Genomic DNA, 20,698 nt, shown 5'->3' on the forward strand with positions numbered 1-20,698 from the left:
TCCTTCCAAAATATCCTATCCCCTTTAACATCCTCCAATAGTGGCACCTGTAAGATTTCTTTAGCATCTGCAAAGTTAAACAATTCTCTTATGACCCTCATATCCCATTGTTTAATATTAGGCAACATAAGATCTTTAACTGTATTACCATACGCACCTTGTTTCTGGGGGCCACTTAAACACCCTTCCCTTTTACCCTGAATCCAAAGTTCATGCATGACCATGATGTGACTACCATCCCCAATACTCCACCTACATCCTAAAGACAAAACTTCCTTCACCATCCAAATACTCCTCCACACAAAACTAGGATTAAAACCAAGGTTAGAATCAAAGTAAAACAATCTAGGGTAGTACCTTGCTTTGAAGATTCTTGCTACAAGAGTATGGGATTTTGTTAGTAGATTCCAACCTTGTTTAGCTACCATAGACATGTTAAAGGCTTTAAAGTCTCTAAACCCTAACACATTTGCCTTCTTAGTACAAGCAAGTTTCTCTCATGATATCCAATGAATACCGTTGTTCTTACCACCTCCTCCCCACTAGAATAAATTTAGCATCTTCTCAATATCATTACACAGCGTCTGGAAGGATAAAGATACTCATAATATAAGACAGAATTGCTTGAAGAATCGATTTTATCATGACTTACTTCCCTGCTTTTGATAATGATCTTCCTATCCATGAGTTTATTTTCTTCCAAATGCAGTCTTTGATAAAAGAGAAAATTTCATTCTTGATACCAATCATTGAGGGTAAACCTAAATACTTTCCAATTCCCATCACATGATGAACTCCCATAATGCTAGCAAGGTCCTCCTTAGCCGTATTACTTTTGTTATAGCTGAAGAACACTTCAGATTTTGTAAAATTAATCTCTTACCCTAAAGTTTATGCATAAGTATTGAGTAGCTTTATAAGATATCTAACTTCGGAAAGGTTGGCCCTGCAAAATAAAAAACAATCGTCCACAAAAAGAAGGTGGGACACGCTAGGTCCCCCTCTGCATATTTGGATCCCATGAATGTCTCCACTCGCCATTGCTCCCTTAATAAGAGTTGAAATCCCTTCTGAGACTATAATAAAGAGGTAAGAAGACAGTGGGTTCCCTTGCCTTAGGCCTCTTCCTGGTTTAATTGGTCCCATTCTATCTGAATTAACAAGAATAGTATAGTGCATCGAAGTAAAGCACATCATAACCCGATGAATCAATTGATCCATAAAACCCATCCTAGAGAGCATACCTCTAAAAAAACGAATCCACTCTATCGTACGCCTTAATAATGTCTACCTTGAGAGCCAGATGGGCCTTACTACCTTTAGTCTTGTGTTTAAGGGCATGGATGACCTTTATAGCAATCATTTCATTATCAAGAATAGGGCGGACCTCCACAAACGCCGATTGTTCCTCCGTCACACATTTATCTAATATAATCTTCAACATATTAGCAAGAGCTTTATACACAAGCTTATAAACGACATTGCATAAGGAGATAGGATGGGAATCCTTCATGTTGTCAGGGTTAGCGCACTTAGGAATCAAAGAAATATTAGTATCATTTTGTGACAAAGAAAAGAAATCCCTCTCCAACCAAATTGTGGTAGCCTTCCAAATATCATTACCATACAAATCCAGGAATTTCGGATAGAAAGTCGGATTAAAATTGTCCGGACCCGGCGATTTGTTAGGGTGCATATCAAATAAAGCAGGATGAAGTTCTTACTTCACTAAAGGTATTGTCCATCTGTTATTGTTTTTCATAGAAATATTAGGTTGGATAAGATTAAGCATTGGGTCGTATTCACTCCGCTTGGAAGCAAATAAATGCTCAAAATAGTTTTTCGCAATATCACACAACCCAGACTGCTCACGAACCTCAATCCCTCCTTCCTGGAGAAGCATATTGATTTTCTGGAAATTCTTTATCACCATAGATTTGTTGGTTATGGTAAAGTAGCAAGCAAAAGTAAGTATTTTATGTTATCGTCTCCATAGGGATTAGTGCGACATCAAATGTCATTCAACGGTCTCTATGTTTCTAAGCTTATTGAAGGGTTTGAAAGTAAAAAGATGAGGAAAGTAAAGCAAATGCATGAGTAATAAAAGTAATGGAGAGAACTCTTTAGGAATGAATTTCATCCATCTATCTAATACGTAAATCTACCAATCAGTTGCACACATCTAAAACACTTACCAATATCATCATGTATTGCTCACATCAGTGTTCATGTCTGCAACACCGATGAGAGTTCTACCGTATTGACTAATCGACGATCTCTCAGCCTATTAAACAATATGGAGCATTAGGAATCGATACCCACGGTGAATGTTAGATCTAAATATATGTCTAGAGTTTAGCGTCTAATAGATTATTATCTGAGGTCTAGATTCGAAGAGTATTTCTGGATAACGGTTCAAATCAATAGATAAAACAAGTAAACAAGGATAACATCGATATAGATTCATAAAATAGATCGTATATAATGTCATGATTAATAAATATACATACTATCAAAGTAAACTTACATACAATTCCAACAAGGTACAAAGAGAAGAATGAAGATGAACAAGAATCTCTCCACGTGTCAAGTAGATTGATGCAAATCCCATTCCAGATCTTAAAGATTGCAACCCCTAATGTTGTTTCTAAGATACTCTAGCTCTCCTAACTAAAAAAATGGTTCTGATGGAATTGGGGTTAAAAGTTCCAAAAACCATTCCTAAAACTCTATGTACAAATGAATAAATAGGGGATAGAAAAGTGGAATTACGATAAGCCCGTGTAGAGCTCGCCTAGTGCGACCATGATAAAAAATAGGAAATCACCATAACTCGTGCTTAGCCCGTTCCTAGCACAAGTGCGCTAAGCGCGCTAAAAAGCATGCTCCTAGCACGAAAAGTGCAGTTTCCCCTACCTCTATTTTCTAAGAGTGCTAGGACCGCGCTAAGCCCAAGCAGGAAAACTTGGAATCTTCAGAAATATTATTGTGGGTCTTGCTTGGAACCATACTTTTGCCTTTGATTCCAATGCTTCAATTATGCATCAAAACCTACAAAAATAGATGAAAATTATGAAACTAAGTGATATTTACATGATAACACAAACTATACAATATATATGCATAAGTTGAGGTTTATGCATAAAAATCAATTGAAACAAGTCAATAAGTGTCAATTATTCACACACAAAATTACTATAATTTAGAACTTATTAAAATCTCCCTAACTTAGAACTTGTTTGTCCTCAAACAAGAATCAATCACCCTAAATAAAATAAAAGCAATCGCCAAGCAATCATGATCAACAAGTTTTTCAAAACGGAAACAAATGCATGGTTCAAATTTCAAAAGTACAAGCAAAATAATGCTTACCACTATACTACAACGACACCGTAACTATGAAACGAACTCTAAGCACAAAACACATGTCAAAAATTCTAAAGTAATACATTTTCAAAGATGAATCACACCTACACACAACTCCATCAATGGATGAAGAATAAGCATGAGGGACTTGACTCACACTCAACAATCTTGCTAACATCTAGATCAAATTATGCATTTATAAAAAAAATCATATTGAAAGTATAAAATACAGATCACAAGGACTTCAAGGGTTTTAATGTGGCTTGGGTAATAAAGAATGGTCATTTCTAAAGGTAATTAAAACAAAAATCTTGCCTAATCATATGGGAGTGATCACTTCTCACAATCTCAAGCATTCACAAATTTCATTCACCTTTTTCTCATTGCACAATTGTTACACCTTTTTATACAACTTATTAGCACAATATATTTACTATTTTTTTTCTTTTTCAATGCTTTTTCTTTTTCTTTCTCAATCTCATAGCAACCAACATTTTCTCCCCAACTTGAATGCAACCAATCATTATAATGTGAATGCTCCCAAACATTCTAAGGCAAGGGTAAAAATTCAAACCATAATTTATGGTTGAGGGTTCAAGAAAAAAATTCAGAATCCAATCTAAAATCAACAATGAGCTAATTAGTTATGTACAAGTTCCAAAAGTTAACATCAAAATGGGTCCTGACACAAGGCTCAAAAGGGTAAGCAAATTCTCGCTCACTCGCAAGGTTGGCTACTTTTTATCAAGTGGTTATGATTAAAACCAAACAAAATGCCTTGATCATTTTAGTGCTTTCATACAAATCAATACGAATGCAAGATTAAACATAAACCAAACGAGTTAAAATAAGAATTGTTGGTCTCCTGTGCATATAATGAACAATGGAAAGTTTCCTCACATTTCACTATGATCTAAAGTGATTCAAACATGAATAAGTATTGCAACATAATGAATGGCATGATATTTGTATAAAGCATAAGTTTCATATTCATGCTATGTTGTAGAAAGCATTAAACATGTACCTTGACAATACAGCTTCCTTTCAAACTTTTATCATTACCTTGACATTTTCTTGTTGATCCAATCAAACTTGAAATAATCATTCAATGTCTCCTCGAGTCAATCAAAGACAAGCTTCTTAGACAAACAAATAACAGTTTTCTAACAATCTTAACAACTTTAAATTAAATTACTACTAAACATAAAACAAAATAAGTTCAAAATGGATCAAAAGACATGGAGAAAATGGATAAGTGGTTGAGATATTTTTCCATGTGCAATAGAGCGCGGTAAGCGACCTCTGGTCGTGGTAAGCGGCATCAGCAAAACAAGGTTTTTCAGAAATGTCAACTTTTTTCCAGCTTTCCATCCACTCTCACTCTTTAATAAATATACTACTAAATGAAAAGCTATTAAAGAATTAAAAGGTTGGGTTACCTCCCAACAAGCGCTTGTTTTACGTCGTTAGCTCGATGCCTTTATTTATTAGACGCTCCTCCATGTTGCATCTTTTGCATGGCCAGTTGTTCACCCAAAATCTACCCCTAACCAACACTTGAGCAAACGTGATGGAAAAACAAGAATATATACAGTATAAAAAATTATGGCAAACAAGTACAAAGAAAGTATCTATACAATATAGATAAGTTTATATACAAGTATTTATACATTATACACAAATGTACAAAGCTTAAAAAGATAGAAACTATTGCGATGTTTTCAATATCGAAACACATATCCCCGACAACGGTGCCATTTTGTTGATTGCGGTAAAACAACAAGAAAAAGTAAATATTTTGATTTATCGTCTCCACGGGAATTAGTGCGTCATCAAACACCTTCAACGGTCTCTACGTTTCTAATTTTTTTGGAGGTTTGAAGGTGTTGGTTCTAAGTGTTGGCAGCAATTTTGGTAAAACCAAGAGTGTTCACAAGTTGTCACATGTGATGTCTTAACATAAGATATCATGTACCTGCTAGATGTTTAAAATATAATTATGCAGGATTGTTTCAGGATGTCATACCCAATGTCATGACATCTGATATCATGTACCTGCTGGATGGTTAAAATATAATTATGCAGGATTTTTCCAGGATGTCAGACCCGATGTCATGACATCTATATACAGAACATTCAGTCTGAATGTTATGTATTATGTGATTGTGTTTTTAATGGCAATCTGTGTATGATTGATGAGTTAATTGAACACGCTATCAATCAGTAATTACAACGTGATTAACTTATTTTCCAAAGAGATCTAATCAACTGTCATGAGAATATTTAAATGGAAAATAGTTTTAGGGTTTTATGATGTCCAAGCCCAGCCAAATGCTTCTATAAAAAGGACATGGAAAACCTGATTTGATACACAAGAAATAAGGAACGAAATATTCAGATAGAATAAGGGTTTAAGTCTTGTGTGATCGTTTGACTTGTAAGCCATTCAATTCATCCATATATGATTGAATTGGTCTGATTTTTTAGTTGTAATTTGTCACTCAAAGATTTTAAGCATGAGTGTGTGTCTACTTGATTGAAGTTGTTAAGTAAGATCAAGTGTGTGTCTTTGAAGAGTGTCTTCTTTTCATTGTAATTCTTATTTAATATCACTAGTGTGATTGAGGGGGAGTGAGTGGGATCTCATATCTAAGAGTTCTTAGGTAGAAGTCACACGGGTAGAGATTAGGTGAAAAAGACTGTAACTTGTGTTGTTTACTGAGAGTCTTTGAACTGATTCTATTTTAGTGGATTTCCTTCCTGGCTTGGTAGCCCCCAGACGTAGGTGAGTTTGCGCCGAACTGGGTTAACAATTGCTTGTGTGTCTTGCATTAATGTTCTTTATCTTTATCCTATTTGTATTGTTCAGATATTAGTGTCGTGACATTACCTTCGACATCTCATATCTGATACCAGAATTTCAATTGGTATCAGAGCAGGCATCCTGCTCTGGTTCTGGGTGAGATCTAGGGACGATACTTTCTGGTACTATGGAGAGAGATGGAGGATTTGTTCACAGGCCACCTAGTTTGGATGGATCCAACTATGACTACTGGAAACCTCGAATGGTAGCCTTCCTAAAATCTCTGGATAACAAGGCTTGGAAGGCTGTGTTAACAGGCTGGGAACATCCAGTAGTTACTAAGGAAGGAGAAGCTACAACTGATAAGAAGCCTGAAGAAGAATGGTCCAAGGAGGAGGATGATCTAGCCCTTGGAAATTCTAAAGCATTGATTGATATATTTAATGGAGTAGACAAGAATATCTTCAGATTGGTAAACAACTGTGAGGTGGCTAAAAATGCTTGGGACATTCTCAAGACCACTCATGAAGACACCTCTAGAGTGAAGATGTCTAGATTGCAACTGCTCACTACCAAGTTTGAAAATTTAAGGATGAAAGAAGATAAAAATATTCATGAATTTCATATGAATATCCTTGAAATTGCTAATGCCTCAGGAGCCCTGGGAGAGAAGATGTCAGATGAAAAATTAGTAAGGAAAATACTCAGGTCACTCCCTAAGAGATTTGCTATAAAGGTGACAGCCATAGAAGAGTCTCAAGACATCTCAAATATGAGAGTTGATGAGCTAATTGGATCCCTCCAAACATTTGAGATGGGAATGTGTGATGGATCTGAAAAGAAAGCCAAAAGCATAGCCTTCATGTCAAACATTGAAGGGGAAGAGGAGGAAGGTGGTTAAGATATTGATGAAGATCTGGAAAGTGATGTAGCAATGCTGGGAAGACAGTTCAATAGACTTATGAAAAAGATGGATGTAAGATCTAAGGCTAATGTTAAGAACATCGCATCTAACATCAGTAAATCCAACAATATTGGAAGAAGAACAAGGTCATATGAAAAGCCCAAATAATGAAAAGGAGTTCAGTGCCATGAATGTGATGGGTATGGACACATTAGAACTGAATGTGGGACCTACCTCAAGAGACAGAAGAGGAGTCTTGCTGCCACTTGGTCTGATGAAAGTGAAATAGAAGAGTCTGCAAATCTTGTGACTGCCTTGACTAGAAGATGGGGTTCTGATGAAGATTCAAGTGATGATGGAGTAGCCTTTGAAGAGTTGGCCACTACCTACAGAGAGTTGTGTCACAGAAGTGCAGAAGTGTGTAGACAAGTTGAAAGCCAGAAGAAAGTGATAACACAACTGGAGAATGAAAAGGCAGAACATGTGGGAACCATCTCCAAGTTGAAGACTGAAGTTGTATTCTTGAATTCTAAACTGGATGAGATGATCAAGTATGTAAGGATGCTAAACAATGGATCTGACACCTTAGACAAAATTCTCCAGAATGGACAAATAACAGGAGACAAGTCTGGCATTGGGTTCAATGAATCTAAGCCTGGGTGCAGCCACTCTGGTAGCAAACCAAAGTCCAAACCTAAGTGCAGTCACACTGGGAGCAAACCAGAGATGTCACATCATATGTCACAATATCATAAAAGAAGACAACAGAAAGGGAAACATCAAAGATAGAGATGCCATTACTGTGGAAAATTTGGCCACATAAAACCATTCTGCTATAAGTTGTATGGCTATCCTAGTCCTGCTCATCATCAACCTAGACCCAAACATCACAGGCCTGTCAACAAAAAGCAATGGGTTCCTAAGACTAATGTTAAAAGTCTAATAGCTCACACTTCCTTCAGAGTTTCAGCCAAAGAAGATTGGTATTTTGATAGTGGGTGCTCCAGACACATGACTGGAACAAAAACCTGCTAATTGGTCTTCATCCTCATGCCACAAGCTATGTCACCTTTGGTGATGGAGCAAAGGGTGAAATCAAGGGGATTGGTAAGCTTGATTGCCCTGGAGTTCCTGACCTTAACAATGTCCTACTTGTTAAGGGATTGACTGCAAATCTAATGAGCATCAGTCAACTGTGTGACCAAGGTTTAAATGTAAACTTCACCAAAACTGAATGTCTGATTACTAACAAAGAAAATGAAGTGATCATGAAAGGAGTCAGGTCTAAAGACAATTGTTACATGTGGAGTTCTCAAGAAACTGGTTACTCTTTAATGTGTACTTTAGCCAAAGAAGAAGAAGTGAAGATATGGCATCAAAGATTGGGCCATCTGCATCTTAAAGGTATGAAGAGGATTATATTTGTTGAAGTTGTTAGAGGAATTCCTAACTTGAAGATTGATGAAGGAAAAGTCTGTGGGGAATGTCAGATTAGAAAGCAGACAAGGAGGTCACACCAGAAGCTCAGACATGACACCACTTCCAAAGTTCTGGAACTCCTCCATATGGATTTAATGGGACCCATGCAGGTGGAAAGCCTTGGTGGGAAGAAGTATGCTTATGTAGTGGTGGGTGACTTCTCCAGATACACCTGGATCAATTTTATAAGAGAAAAATCTGATGTGTTTGAAGTCTTCAAATAGCTTTGTCTAAAACTTCAAAGAGAAAAGGAAAATCCTATTATCAAAATTAGAAGTGATCATGGGAAGGAATTTGAGAACAGCAAGTTTGCTGAATTCTGTTCTTTAGAAGGGATTCATCATGAGTTCTCATCTCCTATTACTCCCCAGCAAAATGGTGTGGTGGAAAGGAAAAATAGAACCCTTCAAGGATCAGCCAGAGCTATGATTCATGCTAAGAAATTACCTTACCTCTTTTGGGATGAAGCTATGAACACAGCCTGTTATGTTCACAACAGAGTAACCTTGAAGAAAGGGACTCCTACTACCTTATATGAAGTCGGGAAAGGGAAAAGACCTACAGTCAAATACTTCCATGTGTTTGGTAGTAAATGTTATATCTTGACTGATCGTGAGCAAAGAAGGGAGATGGATCCCAAAAGTGATGAAGGAATATTTTTGGGCTACTCAACAAACAGTAGAGCATACAGAGCCTTTAACTCCAAAACAAAAGTAATGATGGAATCTATCAATGTTGTGATTGATGATCAATAGACTGATGTCACAGACGATGTTGAGACATCTCCAAATGATCCCCCAGCTGATTTCTCAGACAAAAATAATGAGAGTGAACCTCCTCAAGCTGAACCTGAAGATGACAAAATCAACAAGGGAGGTATTGACAAGACCCTATCTGTGAAAAATGAAGGAGGAAAGCTCATGGTGGCTCAAATATATGTGGATGATATTGTGTTAGGTGGGATGTCAGATCATATGGCAAAACATTTTGTTAGACAAATGCAGTCTGAGTTTGAGATGAGCCTTGTTGGAGAGCTGGCCTATTTTCTTGGGCTACAAGTCAAGCAGATGGAAGATTCTATCTTTCTATCTCAAAGCAAATATGCCAAGAACATTGTTAAGAAGTTTGGCATGGAGAATGCAAGTCATAAAAGGACACCTGCTCCTACACATTTGAAAGTCTCCAAAGATGAAAATGGTGTTTGTGCTAGACATCAAGCTGAACCAAAAGTCAGTCACATAAACCAAGTGAAGAGAATACTGAAATATGTCAATGGTACCAGTGACTATGGGATGTTATATACTCATGGATCTGGATCTATGTTGACGGGTTACTGTTGTAACACCCCGATAATAATATAATTATTATTTAAATTAAGTTAATAATAGATTTATTAATTTAATTAGATAATTGGATTATAATTATTATTATTATTATTTTTGGGATTATCGAATTATTATTATTATTGGAATAATGATATAATTTGGAAAATATATAAGTTGGAAATTAGAAAAAATCCCATTTTTGGTAAAAAAAAGTTATTTTTCACGTGAAAAGGGAAAAGAGGCAGAAAGGGCAAAAAGCAAAAGAACGAAGGTTGAAGGAAGGGAAAGCTTGGAGCTCAGAGACTGCCGGATTTACTCAGGTAAGGGGGGTTTATCATCGATTAACGGGTATTATGGGATAGTATGTGATGGGTAGTGAGAAACCATTGAAATTGCCTCTGATTGAATGATATATGTGATGGACTTGTGAATATATTGATGAACGAAATTGGATGATAATTGATGAAATTCGTAGGAATTAGATGTAGTAAGGTTAACGATTTGATAAGTTGAATGCATCTGAGTTGTAATTGATAAAACGAACGAACATGTATGAAAAAATTGGACTGTGAGAGGTTGGATCGGAAGGATCTCGTAGCAGAGAGAACCCATAGCAGATCTGGAAGACTGTATTCTGGTCATACGCGTATGGCACTAGGCAATACGCGTATGGGTTGGCTTGGAAATGGGGGTTTTGGCGCTGGTACGCGCCATACGCATGTGATACGCGTAACCCCTGGAGTGGTACGCGTATGGTGTATGCCATACGCGTATGAGTGGAAAAGATGATGTTTTGAACGTGAAAACGTCTCTGTTGGTACGCGTATGAGGATGTGGTACGCGTAGCATACGCGTATGAGTGTGGGCGATACGCGTATGGGATGGGCGAGGAAATGCGCCATACGCGTATGGGCATAGGCGATACGCGTATGGGCAGACTCTGTTCCTGATTGTGTGTTTTGATTAGGGTAATGAAGTGTGTTAAATCACTTAACATAACATGATGTTTTATAATATTCATTATATTGATTGAGGAACTCACCCTTACATCTATTTTCAGGTAACGAGCAGTGAGTTGAGTAGAAGCTAGTGCTATGGAGTCTAGTGTCGTCCTTAGTGGGTCATGCTCTGGTAGATGTAACATCGGGAGGGAATGTTTGACTATGTTTTAATTTAGTTGTTGATTCAACTTTACATGTAATGTAGTACATGATTTGAATGTCGATGTTTGTAACCGCTGCGAATTATGCAAAAGAGTCTTATTTTGATTTAATCAATGAGCATGACAGGATATTTTGATAAATGTTGTGAAATGATTGTGTGACACCCTTCGGGGCATAATTACTCTGATTGATATGTTATTATTTTAATTAAATATTTTGGGGTATTTAGAAGGGTGTTACATTAGTGGTATCAGAGCATAGTCGGTCGAGTCGAGTCGTAATTACTCTGTTTCCCCTGTACAGTATAGGTGTTGTGTAAGCCTATCCGTACTTATTGTTTTAGTTTGTTTGGGTTTCAGAATAGAGATGGCTGGAAGAGGTAGAGATGATGCTGCAATTGCTGAGGCTCTGGGTATGCTAGCTGGAGTACTTGGAGGAAATCCGAATGTTGTGGGAATGGGAGCTGCTCGTCAACTGAGTGAGTTCCAGAAGAACAACCCTCCAATGTTCAAGGGAGCATACGATCCAGATGGTGCTCAGAAGTGGTTGAAGGAAATTGAGAGGATCTTCAGAGTAACTGAGTGTGCCGATAACCAGAAGGTCAGGTTCGGTACGCATATGCTGTCAGAAGAAGCTGATGATTGGTGGGTTGCTACCCGCACTGAGTTGGAAACCGCTGGGAATGCTGAGATTACTTGGGCAGTGTTCAGAGAGAGATTTCTGAGGAAGTACTTTCCAGAGGATGTCAGAGGGAAGAAAGAGATAGAGTTCTTGGAATTGAAGCAGGGTAACAAGTCTGTTACTGAGTATGCTGCTAAGTTCACAGAGCTGTCAAAGTATTATACTCCCTATAGTGAGGCTGCTGGAGAATTTTCTAAGTGTGTGAAGTTTGAGAATGGGCTGCGTCCCGAGATCAAACAGGCTATTGGATATCAGCGGATCAGAGTGTTTTCTGACTTGGTTGACTGTTGCAGGATTTTTGAGCAGGATTCCAAAGCCAGAGCAGAGAGTTATCAGCAAAGGGTTGATAGGAAAGGTAAGAGTCAGAATGACCGTGGAAAACCGTATGCAGCTGGCAAAGATTTTCAGAGACAGAGTGGGATGAAGAGGCCTAGTGGGGGAGACTCTAGTGCTCCTGCTAAGTGTTACAGATGTGGTCAGGCTGGACATCGTATCCATGAGTGTACCAGTAATGAGAAGAAATGTTTCAAGTGTGGAAAAGGTGGTCATTTAGCTGCAGATTGTCGGTTGAAGACTGTGACTTGTTTCAACTGTGGAGAGTTGGGTCATATCAGTCCACAGTGTCCTAAGCCGAAGAAAGAGAATCAGTCAGGAGGCAAGGTCTTTGCTTTATCAGGTTCCGAGACTTCTGCAGATGATCGTTTGATCCGAGGTACGTGTTATATTAATGGCTTTCCTCTTGTAGCTATTATTGACACAGGTGCGACTCATTCCTTTATATCTTTGGATTGCACTGTGAAACTTAAGTTAGAGATATCTGAGATGTTTGGAAGTATGGTGATTGATACTCCTGCGAAGGGTTCAGTGACTACTACTTCAGTTTGTCTAAGTTGTCCCTTGAGTATTTTTGGTAGAGACTTTGGGATAGACCTTGTGTGTCTTCCACTAGTACAGGTTGATGTTATTCTGGGTATGAACTGGTTGGTGTTTAACCGAGTCTATATCAACTGTTTTGATAAGACTGTGATATTCCCTGAGATTGAAGAAGGAAAGAGTTTGTTTCTATCGGCCAGGCAGGTGAATGAAGAAGTAGCAGATGGGGCGGAGTTGTTTATGCTGTTAGCAACCTTGGAGGCTAAAGATAAACTGGTGATTGGCGATCTGGCTGTGGTGTGTGATTTTCCCGATGTGTTTCCGGAAGAGGTGAACGAATTGCCACCAGAGCGTGAAGTTGAGTTCTCAATTGATTTAGTACCTGGTACTAGACCAATATCGATGGCTCCGTACCGTATGTCTGCTGTTGAGTTAGCTGAATTGAAGAGTCAATTGGAAGATCTGTTGGATAAGAAATTCATTCGTCCGAGTGTGTCACCGTGGGGTGCACCAGTGTTGTTGGTTAAGAAGAAAGAAGGTACTATGAGGTTGTGTGTGGACTACAGGCAACTGAATAAAGTGACGATCAAGAATCGGTATCCTTTGCCGAGGATTGATGATTTAATGGATCAATTGGTTGGTGCTAGTGTGTTCAGCAAAATAGATTTGAGATCTGGGTATCATCAGATACGTGTGAAAACTGAAGATATTCAGAAGACTGCTTTCAGAACAAGGTATGGACATTATGAGTATTCTGTAATGCCTTTTGGTGTGACTAATGCACCTGGAGTATTTATGGAGTATATGAATAGGATTTTCCACCCGTACCTAGACCAGTTTGTTGTGGTGTTTATTGATGACATTTTGGTGTACTCGAAATCTGAAGAAGAGCATGCTGAGCATTTGAGAGTGGTTTTAGAAGTTCTCCGAGAAAAGAAGTTATTTGCTAAACTGTCTAAGTGTGAATTTTGGTTAGAAGAAGTTAGTTTTCTTGGGCATGTGATTTCAAGAGGTGGTGTTGCCGTTGATCCTTCTAAGATAGAAGCGGTGTCTAAGTGGGAAGCTCCGAAGTCAGTTTCTGAGATAAGGAGTTTTCTTGGACTTGCAGGTTATTATAGAAAATTCATTGAGGGATTTTCCAAGTTGGCGCTACCGTTGACAATGTTGACTAGAAAGGGGCAAGCGTTTGTTTGGGATTCAAAATGTGAAGAAGGTTTCCAAGAGTTAAAGAGAAGGTTAACTACTGCTCCTATCCTGATATTACCGAGTTCGTCGGAACTATTCGAGGTTTATTGTGATGCTTCATTGTTGGGTTTAGGTGGTGTGTTGATGCAGAATAAGCAGGTTATAGCTTATGCTTCGAGACAGCTAAGGGTTCATGAGAGGAACTATCCGACACATGATTTAGAGTTGGCAGCCGTGGTGTTTGTTCTGAAGTTATGGAGGCATTACTTGTACGGGTCAAGATTTGAAGTTTTCAGTGACCATAAGAGTTTAAAGTATTTGTTTGATCAGAAAGAGCTGAATATGAGACAGAGAAGATGGTTAGAATTTCTGAAGGATTATGACTTTGGTTTGAATTACCATCCGGGTAAAGCAAATGTAGTGGCTGATGCATTGAGTCGGAAATCCTTACATATGTCTATGTTAATGGTTAAAGAGTTGGATTTAATTGAGCAGTTTAGAGATTTGAGTTTGGTGTGTGAGAGTACTCACAATAGTGTTAAATTGGGAATGTTGAAGTTGACGAGTAATATTCTGGATGAGATCAGAGAGGGTCAGAAATCCGATATGCTTTTGGTTGATAAGTTGACTTTAGTGAATCAAGGTCAAGGTGGTGAATTCAGAGTTGATGAGAATAGTGTTTTGAAATTTGGTAGTCGGGTGTGTATTCCGGATGTTACTGAGCTTAAGAAGAGTATTCTTGAAGAAGGACACCGTAGTGGCCTGAGTATTCATCCTGGAGCTACGAAGATGTACCATGATTTGAAGAAGTTATTTTGGTGGCCGGGAATGAAGAGAGAAATTGCGAGTTTTGTTTATTCCTGTTTGACTTGTCAGAAGTCAAAGATTGAGCATCAGAAGCCGTCTGGGCTAATGCAACCGTTGGCTATTCCAGAGTGGAAGTGGGATAGTATCAGTATGGATTTTGTTTCTGGTTTGCCGAGGACAAGTAAGAATTTTGAGGCTATCTGGGTGATTGTTGATAGATTGACGAAGTCGGCTCATTTCATTCCGATCAGAATGGATTATCCGTTAGAGAGATTAGCTGAGTTGTATATTGAGAAGATTGTAAGTTTGCATGGTATTCCGTCGAGTATTGTTTCAGATAGAGATCCTAGATTTACATCGAAGTTCTGGGAAGGGTTGCAGAGGGCTTTGGGAACTAAGCTGAGATTGAGTTCTGCATATCATCCGCAGACTGATGGTCAGACTGAGAGGACGATTCAGTCGTTAGAGGATCTGTTGAGAGCTTGTGTTTTGGAGAAGGGAGGTGCTTGGGACGGTTATTTGCCTTTGATTGAGTTTACCTACAACAATAGTTTTCATTCGAGCATTGGTATGGCACCGTTTGAAGCTTTGTATGGTAGGAGATGTCGGACACCTTTATGTTGGTATGAGTCCGGTGAGAGTGCTGTGGTTGGACCGGAGATTGTTCAACAAACTACGGAAAAGATTAAGATGATTCAGGAGAAGATGAGAATTGCTCAGAGTCGTCAGAAGAGTTATCATGATAAGAGGAGGAAGTCACTTGAGTTCCGAGAGGGAGATCACGTGTTTCTTCGTGTTACTCCGATAACTGGTGTTGGTCGAGCTTTGAAGTCGAAGAAGTTGACACCTCGATTTATTGGTCCTTATCAGATTTTGGAGAGGATAGGAGAGGTAGCCTATCGTATCGCTTTACCGCCGTCGCTTGCGAATTTGCACGAGGTCTTTCATGTGTCTCAGTTGAGGAGGTACATTCATGATCCGTCACATGTAGTCCAAGTAGATGATGTACAGGTGAGAGATAACCTGACTGTTGAAACATCACCTATGAGGATCGAGGATCGAGAATTGAAGCAATTGCGGGGTAAAGAGATCGCCTTGGTGAAGGTAGCTTGGGGAGGACCAGCAGGTGGCAATGTGACTTGGGAACTTGAGAGTCAGATGAAGGAGTCTTATCCGGAGCTGTTCGCTTGAGGTATGTTTTCGAGGACGAAAACTCTTTTAGTGGGGGAGAGTTGTAACACCCCGATAATAATATAATTATTATTTAAATTAAGTTAATAATAGATTTATTAATTTAATTAGATAATTGGATTATAATTATTATTATTATTATTTTTGGGATTATCGAATTATTATTATTATTGGAATAATGATATAATTTGGAAAATATATAAGTTGGAAATTAGAAAAAATCCCATTTTTGGTAAAAAAGTTATTTTTCACGTGAAAAGGGAAAAGAGGCAGAAAGGGCAAAAAGCAAAAGAACGAAGGTTGAAGGAAGGGAAAGCTTGGAGCTCAGAGACTGCCGGATTTACTCAGGTAAGGGGGGTTTATCATCGATTAACGGGTATTATGGGATAGTATGTGATGGGTAGTGAGAAACCATTGAAATTGCCTCTGATTGAATGATATATGTGATGGACTTGTGAATATATTGATGAACGAAATTGGATGATAATTGATGAAATTCGTAGGAATTAGATGTAGTAAGGTTAACGATTTGATAAGTTGAATGCATCTGAGTTGTAATTGATAAAACGAACGAACATGTATGAAAAAATTGGACTGTGAGAGGTTGGATCGGAAGGATCTCGTAGCAGAGAGAACCCATAGCAGATCTGGAAGACTGTATTCTGGTCATACGCGTATGGCACTAGGCAATACGCGTATGGGTTGGCTTGGAAATGGGGGTTTTGGCGCTGGTACGCGCCATACGCATGTGATACGCGTAACCCCTGGAGTGGTACGCGTATGGTGTATGCCATACGCGTATGAGTGGAAAAGATGATGTTTTGAACGTGAAAACGTCTCTGTTGGTACGCGTATGAGGATGTGGTACGCGTAGCATACGCGTATGAGTGTGGGCGATACGCGTATGGGATGGGCGAGGAAATGCGCCATACGCGTATGGGCATAGGCGATACGCGTATGGGCAGACTTGTGGTTTTTCTGAACTGTTGTTGTGCAGTTTTTGGTTGTGTAGGCTGAGTGATGTACTAGCTGAGGTGTGATGTTGTAGGGATCATTTCTCGTTGTTTTGAATAGTATAGGTATTAGTAGAGTGTGCTAATACTATGATTAATTGTGTGGCATGATATGATATGCTTTTGTTGATGATATGCGATGGTATACATGATGATGTGAATGTATGCATTTGTGAATAGACTGTGTTATGGCTTAGAGTGTGAGCATACGTCTATTCTTGTGTTGTTGTTGTTGGGTTGCATTGCTAGGTGATTAGCATGCATATTGTGGCCCATTTGGGGTGGTAGCTAGTTCCCATGGTGAGGAATTAGTGAGTAAATCATTTTGATTATTGTTGTTGTTGCATTGCTAGGTGAGTAGCGTGCATAGCATGGCCCATTTGGGGTGGTAGCTAATTCCCATGGTGAGGAATTAGTGAGTGAGTCACTATGTCTCAAATGAGTGGGACTAGTGAGCTTGGTAGCCGTGCCTGGATTTGGACGGTGAGGTTGAACTATATGTTCACAAAATAGTCGGTACCGCATGCATGGAGTCTCATTGCATAATATATGTATGGCGTGTAATATGAATGGATGTATTCCAATATTACACGTGTGTTTGTGTTGGTATGGATGTGTTGTTATAATGTATGATGTTGAGTTGATATGGCTGTTCCTGATTGTGTGTTTTGATTAGGGTAATGAAGTGTGTTAAATCACTTAACATAACATGATGTTTTATAATATTCATTATATTGATTGAGGAACTCACCCTTACATCTATTTTCAGGTAACGAGCAGTGAGTTGAGTAGAAGCTAGTGCTATGGAGTCTAGTGTCGTCCTTAGTGGGTCATGCTCTGGTAGATGTAACATCGGGAGGGAATGTTTGACTATGTTTTAATTTAGTTGTTGATTCAACTTTACATGTAATGTAGTACATGATTTGAATGTCGATGTTTGTAACCGCTGCGAATTATGCAAAAGAGTCTTATTTTGATTTAATCAATGAGCATGACAGGATATTTTGATAAATGTTGTGAAATGATTGTGTGACACCCTTCGGGGCATAATTACTCTGATTGATATGTTATTATTTTAATTAAATATTTTGGGGTATTTAGAAGGGTGTTACAACTGTGATGTTGACTGGGTTGGAAGTGCTAATGATAGGAAAAGCACATCAGGAGGATGTTTCTTCTTGGGGAACAATTTGATATCATGGTTTAGCAAGAAACAAAATTGTGTGTCCCTATCCACTGCTGAAGCTGAATATATAGCAGCTGGGAGTAGTTGTTCTCAACTGGTTTGGATGAAACAAATGTTGACTGAATACAATGTCACATAAGATGTCATGACATTATACTGTGACAACCTGAGTGCTATAAATATTTCCAAAAATCCTATTCAGCACAGCAGGACAAAGCACATTGATATTCGTCATCACTTCATTAGAGAACTTGTGGAAGAGAAAATCATAGCACTGGAGCATGTTACTACTGAAATACAATTAGCTGACATATTTACAAAGGCTTTGGATGCTAATCATTTTGAATGTTTAAGAGGGAAATTGGGGATTTGTATTCATGAGAATTTATAGCAATTAAAGTGGAGTGGAAAAGGTAATAAAAATATTGTTTGCCCACTTAAAAGAAAGTGCCTCATTTATGGTAAATCATTACCTAGTATTGGAACTAGTATCTATACCATTTTCACACGCTACCTCAACACAACCACTTCCATCTTCATTCAACTTCTCAGACCACCTCTGCTAGGGCCACAAAACGTTTCTCAAAAGTTCAACAAAATGTCACAACATCCTTCATCTTCTGGTTCAAAACCCACTCACAAAGCAAAGACTCCCTCCATGGAGTTTCTGGATGAAGACATTTTGGAAGTTATTCCTCTTTCAGTAATCCCAGGAGACGTCCCTGGCCCTTCTTCCACTGTTGGAAACACTCAAGGTAACTTTTCTGATAACCCTCCTCCTAAGGATGACATGCATTATACAGATCGTGTCATTAGGAACCTGGTGCAAGGATCCTAAATGAAGGACACTTAGTCAAGGGAGTTTCGACTCCTCTGTCTAGAAGGGACCCCTCACCTGAGGTGGAACCTCAAACTGAGAAAGATGATGATTCATCAAGGTCAGAGAAGGATATTGTTGCTGAGGGACTGTGTTCTCTAGGAAAAACCTTGCCTAGTAAGAAACCAGTAGATGTTTCTCATGAAACTGCTGAGAAGGTGATTGATTTGGAGGAAGAGAGCTCACACGAGGAAGATGACACCTTGGTTCATCATTTGAAACCAAGTGTTGCAAAGAAAATGAAGACCAGGAAAGGCAAGTCTGTGGCTGATTTGATGACAGCCAGAACAATAAGAAGGTTGATGTTGTAGGTCCTTCTAAATCATGGAGTAAAGTGGAAGTCAAGAAGAGAAAGTTCTGAATCTGAAGATGATGTCGAAAACGATGTCCCAGACATCTCTCCTGCTAAAAAGCAAACTGTTAGAAAGTCTCCAGCTAAGGTTGCAGCTGTGCATCTGGATAATATTTCCTTTCATTTGGAAGATGGTGCAGCCAAGTGGAAATTTGTTATACAGAGGAGAGTTGCTGTGGAAAGGGAGCTAGAGAAGGAGGCTGTGGAAGTGAAGGAGGTTATGGAATTGATCAAGTCTGCTGGTTTGATGAAAATAGTTAGTGCATTGCCCCAATGTTTTGAAGGTTTAGTGAAGGAGTTTGTGGTGAATATCCTAGAGGATATTTCTGACAAGAATAGCAAAGAATTTTGCAAGGTGTTTCTGAGAGGAAGGTGTGTAAGGTTCTCCCCAACTGTAATCAATAAATTTCTAGGAAGAGGAACTGAAGGAGCTGTTGAGTTAGAGGCCACAGACAATGAAGTCTGTAGGACAATCACTGTTGGTCAAGTCAAGGAATGGCCAAGCAAAAAGCATCTATCTGCTGGCAAATTAACTGTAAAATATGTTATCTTGCATAAGATAGGTTCAGCCAACTGGGTGCCAACAAACCATATCTCAACTATCTCTAATGTTCTTGGAAGGATAATCTATGATATTAGAACCAGGCTCAACTTTGATTATGAAAGGTTCATGTTTGAACAAATTGTTAGACATGCCTCCACTAATGCAGTAAAGCTGCCAATTGTCTTTCCCTCGATCATTTGTGGAATTATTTTAAGCCAGCAACCTGGTATTCTAAACACAAGTGATATCCCCAGTAGAAGGAAGCCTCCATTGTCCATTCATTACAAGTTATTTGAAGGCAGTCATGTCAATGACATTGTCATGACATCTGCAAGGAAGGAGTCAGCCTCACAAGGTGGTCTGATTGCTCAATTAAAAGAAACCTGTAAGGAGTTGGAAACTGGGATTACGGTGGCCAAGGCTAGGAAAGAGGCTTTAGAGGTTCTCATTAGTAGCTTGGAGCAAGAAGAGATGGATAAGGTTGGTGAAGCCAAAGAGTCAAATGCCCATACCTCAAGTGAGAGGTCTAATTCTCAAGATCAATCTAGTGGCAGTTCTGGATCTGAAGGTGAAGAAGATGCTACCTCCACAAACTAAGTTGTGATGGTGATGGTCCCCATGTTATGATGACATGTGTGTTCTGGATGCTTGGATGCTTGGATGTTCTGGATGATTTGATGTTTTCTGTTTGATGTTTGTAGTTTTTTTTTTGCAGTCCTTTTTTGATGCCATGATGTAATATTTGGGCTCTTTATGAGTTCCCTGGATTTCTGATTATCTCAGCTATTGCAGCTATGTATAATTTGGTTATGTACCACCTGACATTGTGTTTTAACATATTATATGTTATAACATCCTTTGTCACATTCTCTGATGGACTGATTGACATTTATTTTGTCTAATTGGTCACTTTGGTCTATTTTGACTAAAAAGGGGGAGAAGTTATTAT

Source organism: Lathyrus oleraceus, chromosome 6 (assembly GCF_024323335.1).
Source record: "Lathyrus oleraceus cultivar Zhongwan6 chromosome 6, CAAS_Psat_ZW6_1.0, whole genome shotgun sequence".
NCBI lineage: Eukaryota > Viridiplantae > Streptophyta > Magnoliopsida > Fabales > Fabaceae > Lathyrus > Lathyrus oleraceus.